Raw genomic sequence first — 14536 nt, 5'->3', positions numbered from 1 at the left:
GGAACAATGTAATTTCATGCTATGTAATTGTTTTAAGGAAGCACAAGATAGAAATTCAGTACTCTTCAGCTGAGAGGATGGATCAGGGGATACTACAGTAATTTTTAATATATGATGTAAGTTCAGAGTGAAATACCACCAAGTATTCTTTAAAGAAGGCAGTTTCTCCTGGTAAAAGAGTCCAGGTGGCAATGTTTTCTGGTGGTGCTGAAGAGAGCTAATACAAGAAAACTGATTGTGAATTATGCAAAATAACTGAAAGTTGTAAAGAATATTGCATAGATGATTAAAATAAAACCCAGAAAAACTATGGTTGCAAACACATTGAGAATTTGAACTCCTGGTTCAACCTACATGTGCGAATACCCAGTGCAGAGGCTGATCTCTAGTGAAAATGCTGCAAATCATATACAAATTAGAATGAATATTTATCGAATGTTTTAATTAAAAATATCAAGCTGTTAGATTCTGTTGAAAAAAATAAAAAATCAAAGGAGACAAAAACCATGAAGCAGAAACAGTGCAGCAGAACAAAAACTCAGCTGGAACCCCCATCAGCAGCCAAGGAAAAAAAATACCTCGTGAGCATCCCACAGCCTTAATTCAATAATACTCAGAAAGCCTGCACATCCCAAAGGATGCATGTTGCTTGAAAATGGAATTCATTAATGCTCATGCTCAAAATCAATACAGGAAACTCACTGAACCCAAAAGCTTATGCCATGAGTCAAATTATCATCATTATAGATTGCTGTTTTCATATTTTTGCTTTCTTTTGTCAAACCCAAATAAGCCATCTCAAGGCAAACGGCTTTTGTTCTTGGAAAGCTCAACATTAAATTAGATATAAAAAGATGTAAAACTTATCAAAAAAAACCCTTGATGCTGCATGTGCTAAACTCTCTCTGCTAGGCAGCTGGAATAGAGAAGAGCCACTTGTACAGCATGACCCTGTCTGCTGTGGTTGACAATTTGGATCATACTTCCTCTCCAAAGAGAGGACTTTACCAAGCTACATTTGCTCACACCATTAATGCAACTTCATGCAGTTATCAAATAAAGCAAAAGTGAAAACAGAACATGGCCTACAACTTCTGTGGCACAGGAAAATCCAGTAAAACAAATAGGATTTAACAGAAGCCATTTAGGGTGAGTTAATTATTTTCTTACATGTTCTAATGTATTTTAGTAGTAGAAAACCTTCAGAACAACTGGGACTATGTGTTTAGTGCCAATCCTTTCACGTAAGAAACTATATTTATCATTCAACTTAGCTGAAAACTGAATCTAAATGCAGTATTTGTTTATAAATTTATGACAGCACCCTCTTTATCAAACATGCTACAAACACGTTCTCTACAGAGAATACATTAGATTACTAAAGAGACCTTAATTCATAAATTTCATATATAAAGGTTTCACTGCAGACAGGTATGAAGTTGAATTCTCAGCTTGAAAGATATTTTAAATTACAAACTATATTGCTAATACAAATAAGAACTCTTACACTGAGATAATTAATAAATTAACAAATCCATCCATAGTATAATATATTAGGCCAAATAAAGTACTATTCCATCCTGCTAATGTTGGCCAGAAGAAATAACGGTGAGTACATTTGGTGAGAAGAATTAATGGTGAGTACAAGGTATGCAGAACCAGTTCATTGGTTTTAATGGATATTGCAAATTCTCACTACCCCCGAGAGCCTTAGCTCTGTAGTACAATCTTGGTTCTGGGAGGAATGCTTAAATGGTATCTTCTATTACTGTAAACAGAAAGATTTTCTGATGAGCTCAGTTTGATGGGCAGTCTGTTTGAAAATGTGTCCTACCTAAATTATAGATGCAGAAGCCACAATTAATCAGCTTCTATAGTTCTCATTAAAAAGTAAATGCACTGTGAGGTAAAAACAAATTTGCAGACAGCTACCTACTGCATTAGTCTTACACTTTATTTCAGAGACAAAGAAATGGTGCCATTATTAAAGAAAGTCTCTCTGTGCAAAAGAATCTTAGAATGAGAAACTGCATCAGAAGTGAAAATGTAGGAAGCTACCCATTTGCAGTTTCATTTCCTCTTCATCTGCTAAGGATAACATAGTGTTGTGCTTTGTTTGATTTCTTTATATCTCAAAGTAAATACTGTTCCAGATTCATAAGCAGACCTCACAGATCATTTAAGGCTGAATCTGTAACAAGTCGCAACATCTTTAATCTGCTTCCTTCTTCCTCTGAGTTCTTTAAAGGCTTTAATTTTGCAACTATCGCCTTTTAGATTGTATTCCACCCTAAGCATTATATTTGCCATTTTATTATTTTGCTGCTTTTTTTTTTTTTTGCCATGACCACAATTAATGAAAATGTGGCTCATAAACCCCAAGGCTTTCAAGAGACTGGACAGCTAATATCTGACAACAAAGTTCACTTTTTGCCAATAGCAGCTAATATGCTCTAGCCTTAAACCCTCATGGGCTACAAATATAGACTACCCGTTTATAACATACATCTTATGTGAATTTGCAACAAAAGAGGACAAATCAGCTGCCTCGATCCTCTTTGGATATTAGGAGAAATTTCTTTACTGAAAGAGTTGTGCGGCATTGGAACAGGCTGCCCAGGGAAGTGGTTGAGTCACCATCCCTGGGGGTCTTCAAGAAACGTGTAGATGTAGAACTTAGTAGCATGGTTTAGTGGTGACTTTTACTACTAGGTTAAAGATTGGACTAGATGATCTTAGAGGTGTTTTCCAACCTGAATGATTTATTATTCTTTTTTAAAAACTAAAATGACTTCTGCAAATCCAGACAGACAGACCTGCACAGTACAAGAGCAAAGTGAGTACTAATCACTCCAGAGCGATTTTGTTTCTTCTTGTTGCCAGTGCTACTTGGCATAAGTGTATCAGTTTTAATCAAATCATCTTGATTTCAACTTTTTAAAATAATTTTCTATGCCTCCCAGTTCATTGGAGAGGGTTTTCTGTTTGTTGTTTCTTTACTTATTACCTCATAAGGTACCCATATAGGCTTTTAAAGCATTCAAAGACAGGTACAGCTACAAATACAGATTATCAGAAACCTGTTTATCAATATCAAGCTTTATGAGTGAGACCACCTATGATTTGCAATCAGTTTTCTGGGCTTTAAGAAACAATACCTCCCATCTTGCTCTAACTGATTTAAAAGAAAGTCAGAGTTATTATATCTAGTTGTCACATAAAAATAAAGACGTAAATAAATAATTAAATAACTAAATAAAACAAAACAGAGGAAGTAGGTTATGTCAGATCACCCAAAGGTCAGCTGCAGAGACAGGAAGAGCACCACAGCTCCTGAATTTTGGGATAGCACTTTAACCAGTAGTCTACAGCTACTGAGGTATGGTTATAAACCTTTGCAACAAAGCATATAAAATTCACATTTGCCATGGAAGTCCCATCACAGTCCATGGTCCAACCCATATATCTTAACTGTAAATGGCTAACCATACACCTTATTGGGTTAGTACCTGTTCTACACAGGAACAAAGCTGAACTAGTGTATTAAGAATGTTCATGCAGCACTTTTTGGTATTGTATGTCCAGAACAAAGCAACATTTTGCTAAAAGCTAACCTCACTGCCATTTAGTAAAATACTGAACACGTATTAGAACATTTGCTTCATTATTATTGATTTTATTTCCTTTTATTCCTATCTTAATTTTGACGACTGCCTCATAATAGCTAGATAAGGAGAGAAGCATCTCTGTTTATCAGGCAAACCCTTCTGTGCCTTTTGCTCCATCATTACAAAATTAAAGCCAGGGAGTGAATGCTATGGGCAAACTGGTAAAATGTGTTTATTTCCTCTGGGAAAATATGTCAGCAGGAAAGTGAACAACTATATGCACACATATTAGAAAGCAATAATGTGGCTTGCAATTCTAGAACTGTTTAAAAAACTGCCTTTGGTGTTCATGGACTACTTGCATCTGAATATATATCTATGTGGTTATACGCTTTTTTTTTATTTATTATTTCCTAACAATAAAACCAAATAAATGAAGGCAGTCTAATTTTATAAACAGCTCAGAAAGCTGCCCCCTGCATTTCTGCACAATTTAAAAGGAAATTGCTGCATGAAGAAAAGATGATGCAATCATTTCCCAAATTTGAAAATCCTATGTATGTCACAGTGCTTGGATATTTTTCAGGCAAAACTGTCATCCATAAGCCCTAACACTGCAGGAAGAGGAACAAGGTGACTGAGGCTGTGGTTTAATCAGGTCACAGAGCTATTCACTCAACACGTCTGAGAAAAGAGCTGGCAATAACTTACCTGGTACTGGTTGCTCTTCATTTCACAGTTGGTGAAAGGAGGAGCCAAGGATAAAAGCACTCGAAGCCCCCCAAAAGGCATTGCACCATACTGGCAGAGGGAAAGCAGCCCTGCTGTAAACTCATGCATGAGAGCAGCCCATTCTTCCTCAGCACAGCAGCCTCCTACTTGAAAGAAGGGGGTAACACAGGCCCTCGGCAGTGGTGGGCACTGCATGCAGTCCACCTGCCCACCTGGCTGGCCTCCATGAACACTAATCCCCAAGGGGAGCAGACACAAGAAAGATTACGAGGGTTGGAGTTTTTAGCAATAATCCTAAACCGTGAGGGCAAAGAGGTATTGGGAAGGTCCTTTTTATAACCTCTGGACACTGCTGACAGCCACCCGTGGTTTCATGGTAACAGCCTCTGTGAAGTCAAAGCAGCCCTTGTTTAGCTAAATCACAGAATCACAGAATTGTCTAGGTTGGAAGAGACCTCCAAAATCACCTAGTCCAACCTCTGACCTAACACTAACAAGTCCTCCACTAAACAATATCACTAAGTTCAACATCTAAACGTCTCTTAAAGACCTCCAGGGATGGTGACTCAACCACTTCCCTGAGCAGCCCATTCCAATGCCTAACAACCCTTTCAGTAAAGAAGTTCTTCCTAATATCCAACCTAAACCTCCCCTGGTGCAACTTTAGCCCATTCCCCCTCGTCCTGTCACCAGGCATGTGGGAGAATAGACCAACCCCCACCTCGCTACAGCCTCCTTTAAGGTACCTATAGAGAGCGATGAGGTCGCCCCTGAGCCTCCTCTTCTCCAGGCTGAACAATCCCAGTTCCCTCAGCCACTCCTCGTAAGACTTGTTCTCCAGACCCCTCACCAGCTTTGTCGCACTTCTCTGGACTCTCTCGAGCACCTCCATGTCCTTCTTGTAGTAAGGGGCCCAAAACTGAACACAGTACTCAAGGTGCGGCCTCACGAGAGCCGAGTACAGGGGGACAATCACTTCCGTAGACCTGCTGGCCACACTGCTTCTTATACAAGCCAGGATGCTGTTGGCCTTCTTGGCCACCTGAGCACACTGCTGGCTCATATTCAGCCAACTATCAACCAGTACTCCCAGGTCCTTCTTTGCCAGGCGGCTTTCCAACCACTTGTCTCCCAGCCTGTAGCTCTGCTTGGGGTTGTTGCGTCCCAGGTGCAGGACCCAGCACTTGGCCTTGTTGAACTTCATACAGTTGGCCTCAGCCCATCGCTCCAGCCTATACAGATCCTCCTGCAGAGCCTTCCTTCCCTCGAGCAGATCGACACACGCACCTAACTTGGCGTCATCTGCAAACTTACTGAGGGTGCACTCAATCCCCTCATCCAGGTCATCAATAAAGATATTGAAGAGGACCGGCCCCAGCACTGAGCCCTGGGGGACTCCACTAGTGACCGGCCTCCAACTGGATTTGACTCCATTCACCACAACTCTCTGGGCCCGGCTATCCAGCCAGTTTTTAACCCAAAAAAGCGTACGCCAGTCCAAGCCACGAGCAGCCAGTTTTTTGAGGAGAATGTGGGAAACGGTGTCAAAAGCCTTACTGAAGTCAAGGTAGACCACATCCACAGCCTTCCCCTCATCCACTAAGCGTGTCACTTTGTCATAGAAGGAGATCAGGTTCATCAGGCAGGACCTGCCTTTCATAAACCCATGCTGACTGGGCCTGATCGCCTGGTTGCCCTGTAAGTGCCACATGATGACACTCAATCTGCCCCATGAGCTTCCCTGGCACTGAGGTCAAACTAACAGGCCTATAGTTCCCTGGGTCTACCCTCCGGCCCTTCTTGTAGATGGGCGTCACGTTTGACGACACGTCACATTTGACATCATGTCACAATTGAACAGCAAATGTAAGATAAAAACATTGTTGGGACATTGTAGAGTGATGGACTCGATATAAGCAATTGGAAGGGAGAAAGAATATCTCCTGTTTATCTGAAATGATCCACTCAGCCAGCCTGATAGTCATAAGGGACATACAACACATCATTTAAATGCCAAAGTAAACGCCACCTTCCCTGGCTTTTGAGCATCACAGGTACTCCAGACTATTTAGCTAATGATGAGGCCCTATAACACCGCAAGGTAAATTGCAAAGTGGGAGCCAAGCATCGAATTAATAAAAGTCAGGTGCCCATAAATCCATGGTAAATGAATTTCACAGAGATCTTCCAGTTCTTGGTGGTCATGCACTCAGTTACAATCTCACCTCTAAGTCTGTTCCCAGACATCCCATGTTCTGGACTTCCCTTGTTGCAGGCACCTGTGTGTATAACACCATGCAATAGTTAACCTCACTGAAATTCAGAAACTAACAGCACAGTTTTTTACTGAAGCCAGTCCTTGATTTGGACTGTTACACAGATACTGGCAGCTGATGCTTGGAAGGATTTCTTTCGGTAAGTTCCAGGCAAGCAAAAAAGACGTCAATTAGACATTATCATCACATATGATGAATAACATGAGATCGCAGAACCTTGCTCAGGTAGAAAAAATAAACAGAGTAAAAAACACAGATTTTTTTTAAATTAGGCCCAGTCATATAGTCCCGATGCTGTAAAAGATTTTCAGTGCAACAGCTGTGTACTTCTACATGACAAATTCATTATTACTGTGTCTCTTGCTACTCATAAAAAAGCAAAATTCTAAAATACTTCATCACTTTCTGAATTAGCAAGAGCACATTCATGAGTTATTTTTAAGCCAGTAGTTATGGGAAAATGAAAATAATCCCAGTTGTTGTCAGCATTGGTTTCTTCAGAACTGTTGACTATGAAGTTTTGTGCACTGAAGACATTTTCAGCCAGTGTAGTTCAAAGATGTAAGGCCTGCTCTGCTTTCATGGCAGGCAGGCAAAATCTTCCCAATGATTTTAATGGGACTTGAGCATAGTCCACAGAGAGACACAAACTGAGGCTCTTTAGCACTATTAGTGATAACACCTGCCACCATATTTCTTATGAAAAGAAAGGCTACGCTATACCTTTGAGATATCTGAAACAAGCTGTTAATGTGCAAACTTTCAATCTCTACTAGACCATTGTTTGCAATTTCAAAGTCAAACCCAGTAGCACATGCAAGCTTGAATTTAATGCCATGGTACATATTGAAGACATTTAACACTAGATGCCAAAATAAGTATATATCTGGTAAAACTCTTATTACAAATACATCCACTCAAATTCAGATGCTGTCTTATAAAAGGAAAGTGTGCCTGGAATGCATTTAATGCCAAGAAGGATAAACTAAAATGTGCGAATGGCATTTCTTTTTCTAGACTCAAGCTACGTTTATCAGATCACAACTGGATTGGGGATAGAAGTGATGTAGTATTAAATCAGAACAAAAAAATACCATTGATGTAGCACTGATAGTCTAATCACAACCCACAAAGGCAAAGACAGAGCTCAGACTAAGTACCTACCATTTATTTGTCAGAGCCTTACTCCACTAATTATTAACGGAATTTGTTCTAACCCACAGGCATGACATGTCTCTCTGAAGATTACACTTACCCCAATATCTGCCTATAAAGTCTATCAAAATGCAAGTCTCTCTAATGTCTGACTTTTCACAAATTGCATTTGTTTTAGGATTAAAGCAGGGAATTATTCTGTCCTTAGATAAAAGGGTTTATTTGACACTTGTCTTTGCTCACCATAACACTCTGCAACATTTAGGCAGTAATGACTCACATTTATACAGTCTGCTCAAGTCCTGTAAAGCTGGAGTTGAGTCAATTTTTAACTCAAACTGCAGAATACACAGTAATAACACTTAACTCTACAGCTTATCAGTATATACTATCTAAATTGTAAAATGCACAACATATAATTGCAGAACATATCATTCTCCGGGTCAGATATGAGTATACATGAGAAAAACTTGAAAAATGTGAATTTTGTCCCATTACTTTATATTTTGGAGGCCTCGGCTTCTCTGAGATTATACAGTTTAACTAGCTTGACTGTAGCAGAATAAAGAAAGGGTGATCTTGGAAGCAGAGATACCTCCTGTCCAGAGGGTTACAACCTCACAAGATACCAGTCTACTTGTTCTAGAAAAGGTAAAATACAATGTTTCCCTATCTTCCAGAATTAGGATAATGACACAGTGGGTTTGTGATTTTTATTTTTTTTTCATTTTACAACAATTACTAAATGGGGAAACAGGGAAATTCTAAGAAACTGCCGTATCTAAGGTACCTCCTACTGCCAGCAATGTTCAGGCTTAACCGTAAGTTATGTTATCCAAAGTGAGGTAGAGTAAATAAGCTTTGACAAGGGAGGAGAAAAATGTCAAGCTGCCTCATAAGGGGTCATTATGTCAAGAAGATGAGAGCATTCATCTAACTATTACATCTGACCAAGCTTCAAATGTAAGCAAGTATATTGGGTGCTCTTCTTTTGCATTGACATTGCTGTAGCCAATCTCTTATCATTTCCCTTGTACTCTAACTGCATATTATTGATTCAGCGTTTTGCCCTGAATTGAGGCAAACATTTTAATCACCTTTAATTTTAACCTGACCTTAACCTCGATCAAGCACTAAGAAAATTCTCCACTTGTTACACCTGCAGGGATTGCATGTGCTTTTACTGTTCCCAAAGGACTTTTATAAAATGACTACAAGCCATATAGCTACATAAAAAGGCCTTTTACCAGGAACCAGATGTCATTGCATTCATGTTAACCCTTTCTCATCTTTAAAATGAAGCAGCTTTGTGTTCCACCAGCAGGAGCTGTCACTGCCTGCAAAAGGCTGTATTTCTGCAGTACAGATCTTTATCTTGTTTGGCAGGAAGGTCTCCAAAGAACACAACAGAAAGACAAATTTTTGTCAGCTGTGACCTCAGCAGACAGTGAAAAGGGCATGTTACATCATCGAAAATGGGTTTTGGATTGTTCTACACTTTATTTACAGAAATGTAGAACTGTGATAAGAAACTGAAAACGTATCTAAACTTAGGAAGAAATAAAAATTAGGACAGAAATGCAGCAATCTTCTTGTTCATTTTCAAAGCTGCTACCCTGAATAAGTCTCTAATAAGACATCCCTGTGTATTCCTATGCAATCTTTTCTATAAACAGTTAGATTTCAAAAGATAAAACTTTAAAAAAATCTGCTCTCCTTGGATAGCATATCTTTATTTATAATTAACTGTCACTGGATGCTTAAACACGTATGTGCAGAATTGCTTGTTTTCAGGACAATTTCTGCGCAGAGTTATATAAAAGCCACTGGCTAAAAAAACTGTGGACTCTGCATCTTACTTTCATGGTTGCTAAGACCAGATCCACTGCACAGCAAAAGCAGCGGAAAGATTTCCACTGTTTTCAGTGGGCTTTGTTTTGGACTGCAGTCCTGTCTTTATTGAGTATGAAGCTCACTCAGATCAGACTGGCAGCCTTTTAAATTGACTTTACATAAACTGGAGAATGAAACTCCCCAGTCTTTAAAATCAATTCTTACATACATGATATGGTTTTGGAAATATGTTTGCTCTGCTAGCACTTAGTGCCTGCAAGTCATTTTGCCAAACTGACAGAGACAGGAAGATTTATTAGGATGAAAAAACCAAACAAACAGAAAAAAAAAAAAAAACAAGGGAAGTGAAGCCAGCTACTCCATGAGAATTTATCTGCTCACGGCAGCTGGCCACTACCCCCTTTCCCTGCACAAGTAAACACCGAGGTAGATGGCAAAGAGATGCCTATCTGTAAGATACACAAATAAACAGTTAATACAACAAATGGGGGGGGGGGGGGGGGGGAAGACAAAAGGCAGAAAGTGGAGAGGCAGAAAAGACAAAGAATCAGTAAGGGATTACTGAGATGGATGCAAAGACCATATAGGAATGCTCCAGAACAAACAATATGTTGAAAATCACATACACCATATTTTCCCAATACGATGGTATTAACTCCAATTCTTGCACATTAGATTCTTCTAAAAGACATCGAAACACTGTGAACTACTTATTCCTTTTTAACACAACAAACTTTGAAACTAGCTTCAGGAGAAATTAAAAGTATTACATGATTCATCATAATTTCTTTTGCATCCCTACATTCCCATTCCTTTCTTGCCACTCCCACCTCATTTTAGAAGTGAAGGAAAAATCTCTAAAACTGGGCATGTAAGTCTGTAAACAGCTTTCGATTCAACAACAATTGAGAGCATATGAACACCCTGAACAATAACTAAAGACTTTCTAGATATCTAACAATTTATCTGATCTTCAGAGAACCATCAATTAAGTCATTTTTGTCCTTACAGTGCAATGTGGTGAAACTTTGTGCATGTATCGTCATCACTGACTAAGCTGCGCAAGTTACCTAACCAACTGTAAATAATAAAATATTCTCAGTAAATAAAAACATCTCAATATTTTGCTGCAATGCACTGTTTGCATCTGCAGGGGTGTTCCACACTGCCAGGGCAACTGGTATCACCAGTTTTGAAAGGTGCTTGGTAGAAACTGTTTGGTAAGTCACAAGATTCAGGCATAAATACTAAGAGACATTCTGAGTACCACGACCAGTGTCCACAAGCTTTTCAGTCTCAAAGAAAAGGAGAGTCTAGTATTCTACAGATCAGCTAGATGCATTTTTATTACAAGGGAAATTTGAAAATGGACTGCCAGGTTAGGAGATCAACTGGAGGATCAGAATCAAATAACGGAGGAAAATTACACAACAGGCTAAGTGCCTCCCTTTGCCAGGCTTTCCACTCAGACTCAAGCCTGGTGCAGCAGTGCTATCCTGACAGCTGATGGTGGGATTAATATAATACTGCTCTAACATTACACCAAATAGGCTACATGGGTGGGGGAAATGCTGCTTTAAACATGTTTTTGGAGACTATCAGGTTTCCCTGCAGCATGAATGGATTACCAAAAGGGCCCTCTTGGGGATGCTGCTTCTCTCATTCTTCAATTATAGAAAAAAAAAAACACACTTATACTAATTTCACTTTTTTTTTTCTCCTTCTTCTACAAATTGAAATTATATCATTGCATAAGAGACTGTTGCCAGTGAAATTTCAAATCAAGCCATGTCAGGTTTGCTTTCCCATTTGGTCACTACAGTTTTAATCCCCCAACAACGTAACTGGGACAAGAAAGCTCTCCACCCTAACCCCAGTTATAGATGACTGTATCATCACACTTTTGGTGTCAACATGTCTCAGCTATCTGCTGTTTCTTCCCAGCTCTCCACAGAATATAACCATGACATACAGGTATGACAGAAGATTGTTTTGAAAAGATGGAATTGAAGTGCAGCCCCTGCTGCTATCCAGTTTACTAGGGGACTCTGTCACATCAACCAACGGCTACTCAACTGCTCACTACTTCTTCAGACAGGCAAAAATTAGATTTTGGACACCAGGTCATAAAGTGTAATATGAAAGTGTATGTATCATTTCTAAAGCCACAGACAATGTAACTACCTTCTGTAGGCTCAACAGTGCAATTATATACCACACAAAATAAAAGCAGTAAAACTGAGAAGACTGAAGTTAAAAGCAAACATTTTAAAAAGATACGTCTTTTGTAGATTTATGTAGTAAGTACAATTTTGCAATACTTACTCCTTGGCTTCAATACATAATAGCATAAGTTAGTCACAAGTGTAATGACCCCCAAAATATGCACTCAATCACAGTGGCCTTCATCACTATTAGCAGTTCGGTATATTAATTTTCCCACCTTTAAAACAGAGTTCTTTCCAACTTTGAAGGAGAGAATGGCTGTTGCGATTTTTCTCAATCAGGCAAAAATGTGTATGAAAATCTCAGGTAAATATATGGTAATTCAGCGTTCTGCAAGCCATCAGATTGGAATGCACAAAACTACAAATTTTAACTTCTTCCATATCTCTCTCTAAGAATGCACATTTTTAAGAAGTTGGTCCCTTAGAATCAGAGTTTACATTTCCTCAGATGCCTTGTTCCTCCAGCGACTAATTTCGTGCCTTCAGATGCTTTCTGTGGAATTGAAAACATCTACTATTAAACCTGATGTCATTACTCTGACCTCTATTTTGTCTCAGCTGACCTTAGACTCTAAGCAATAGCCATTGCTCAAGGCTACCTCTTGCTTCAAATGTTCCAGATTATCCACATTTCAGCAAGACTTTGGATGTAATATGACTTTCCTCTTTTGTTCAAATTAGTCAACACTATTGTTTCTTCATGAGACTTTGCTTCTACCTTTGCTGCAAATGTTTCCAGAATGTAAGGGTTTAACTTCTAAAACTCTGTTAAGAAAATTCTTCCCTGGCTAAATTACTTACAGATGTATCAAAATGGCCGCTATTAATTATAACTCCTGAACCAAACCATATTATGGCTGGTTCTGATAACAGAAACCTGATAAAGGCCAGATCTAAGAGCAGCTCTTTCTGCCAATTTCACTAGGACAGCTCCCAAACTATTAAAGATCACATTTCTCAGACTGGATATTAAACATCTCTACACCCCAAAAACCCAAAAAGATGTTATCAGTGAGTACAACAGGAACAGCAAGCTAGAGCTGTCAAATTTTCAGCTGTGAAAGAACCAGGACCCATACATTATCACAGGAGCATGCTGCTGTTCCTGGATTTTAAATATTTAATCATTTAATGCCATGCCTGTTTCTATAGTTGCAAGTCAACACAGCTCATGCTGAAAAACAAAAACCAAGCAAACAGAAAGAAAAAAAAAAAAGAGAGAGAGAAAAAAAAAAAAGAAAGAAAGAAAACACAAAAGAAGACAAATCTATTTTGCTCTTCAGCAACAGTAATGCACTCTCCAAAACATGGGATCTGGTTATTATTCTTTCCTCAGTGAGGACTCACCTGGCGTCTGCTCTTTAAGGAGAGAAAATAAGAAAGGGGCTAGAGGAAAGAAACAGAACTGATAAGAAGCTTTAAATGAAGTGGTCTTAGCCATGAATTAGTGTTGAATGATTTGGTCTGATGGTCTCCAAAAGAGACAGATAGCGAGGGACACAATAAGGACGTTTCAGTTTTCAAAAGTCAGAAAGTTATCCATTGCTACCCATGTGCTGTCAGAAATGGGAAAGGATATATAACTACATAACTATGTGCTAAGTGGAACAGGCTGCCAACCAAGGTGAGGAAGCCTTTTTCACTAGAATTACCAGGAAAAGGTTGGGCAAATGTCCATCAGCCAGCATCCATATACCACCTCTCCTCTTATAAATATTTGCATGAGTAACACACATACTTAGGTACATATATTTCAAATAACTTGCCCATGGTTGAACAGTTGTGGCTAAAGCTTAATGAAGAGATGCATTATATAATCTGCCATTGTGTGTTTCTTTTTTAACTAAAGGAAAATCATTTGAAGCAATATGGAAGAAAAAAAAAATGAAAATAATTACCTTGAAATCAGTCACTTACAAGCAGGAATTCAAAAAGCTTGTACCTCATGGACTTTGTTAAGTTTAGTCTGGATTTTTCACGTTGAAATCTAAATATATCTGATTTTTTTGAATATCCTCAGATGATACTTATTAGGCTAGAGGAGACCATAAAGCCTTACTCTTGTTAATACTGTCAGATCTTATCTTAAATTCACAGTGCTGTTAAGGTCAATATTTCTTTGCTCAGCATATCTATAATGGAGAAGTTGAATTGATGGAGAATATTTGAAGTGTGCCATCCCCCTCAGCCTTTCCAAAAGTGAAGGCAGAAGACCAATAAGCCATTTACTTTTATTGCCACTTTCTCTGAGTAGCATTTTATTCCTCAGAAGATGTATCTTAGTCTTTTCTAATTAAAATTTATTGTTGTAATTTATAGAATGTATTGTCACATACACTGCCCACCTTTCTGCCACCATTTTTAAGAGCTCTACGAAATCAGTCTGACCAGTGACACATCAAAATTTTTCCATAGGTCAATGTATAGGTGTTTGTAACATGTACTAAACTCAACGAACAGTTGAGCTTTGTAATTTCATCACACTAAAAGAGTGTACATGTACATGTACAATGCAGTACTATATCTGATGAAAATACAGAGACTTTTCACGTAGTCTGACAGGAGTTAATCCTGCTCCCATTCAAGACAATGAGAAGCCCACTGGGCAGAATAGGAAAAGGAGTTGGTTTACAATGAATAACAATAACAGACATAACTGAAAATGTAATACTAACTCTTGATC

At 38.7% G+C, this 14536-nt stretch overlaps 1 protein-coding gene across 1 annotated transcript in view; it reads right to left on the bottom strand.

Annotated features, from left to right (window-relative positions):
- LOC308191832 (uncharacterized protein) overlaps positions 1–14536 on the bottom strand; it is a 563294-nt gene that overhangs the window by 85875 nt on the left and 462883 nt on the right. The gene's annotated exons all lie outside the window — the stretch shown is intronic.

Source organism: Anser brachyrhynchus, assembly GCF_964034855.1.
Source record: "Anser brachyrhynchus genome assembly, chromosome: 3".
Taxonomy (NCBI): Eukaryota; Metazoa; Chordata; class Aves; order Anseriformes; family Anatidae; genus Anser; species Anser brachyrhynchus.
Note: the sequence above shows the minus strand (reverse complement) of the source record. Positions and strands in the feature narration are given on the sequence as shown.